Raw genomic sequence first — 226 nt, forward strand, 5'->3', positions numbered from 1 at the left:
TATGCTGTAGTTTATGACAATATTCGCTGTAGTTTATGACAGTATCCGCTGTAGTTTATGACAGTATATGCTGTAGTTTATGACAGTATTCGCTGTAGTTTATGACAGTATTCGCTGTAGTTTATGGCAGTATATGCTGTAGTTTATGACAATATTCGCTGTAGTTTATGACAGTATTCGCTGTAGTTTATGACAGTATATGCTGTAGTTTATGACAGTATATGCT

General features: G+C 34.5%; 1 protein-coding gene across 1 annotated transcript in view; it reads left to right on the forward strand.

Moving 5' to 3' along the window:
- The window catches only part of dmrt1 (doublesex and mab-3 related transcription factor 1), a 37,446-nt gene that overhangs the window by 36,410 nt on the left and 810 nt on the right, over window positions 1–226 (forward strand). The window lies entirely within an intron of this gene.

The sequence above is a fragment of the Nematolebias whitei genome, chromosome 8 (assembly GCF_014905685.2).
Source record: "Nematolebias whitei isolate Nwh7 chromosome 8, NemWhi1, whole genome shotgun sequence".
NCBI classification, from domain to species: domain Eukaryota; kingdom Metazoa; phylum Chordata; class Actinopteri; order Cyprinodontiformes; family Rivulidae; genus Nematolebias; species Nematolebias whitei.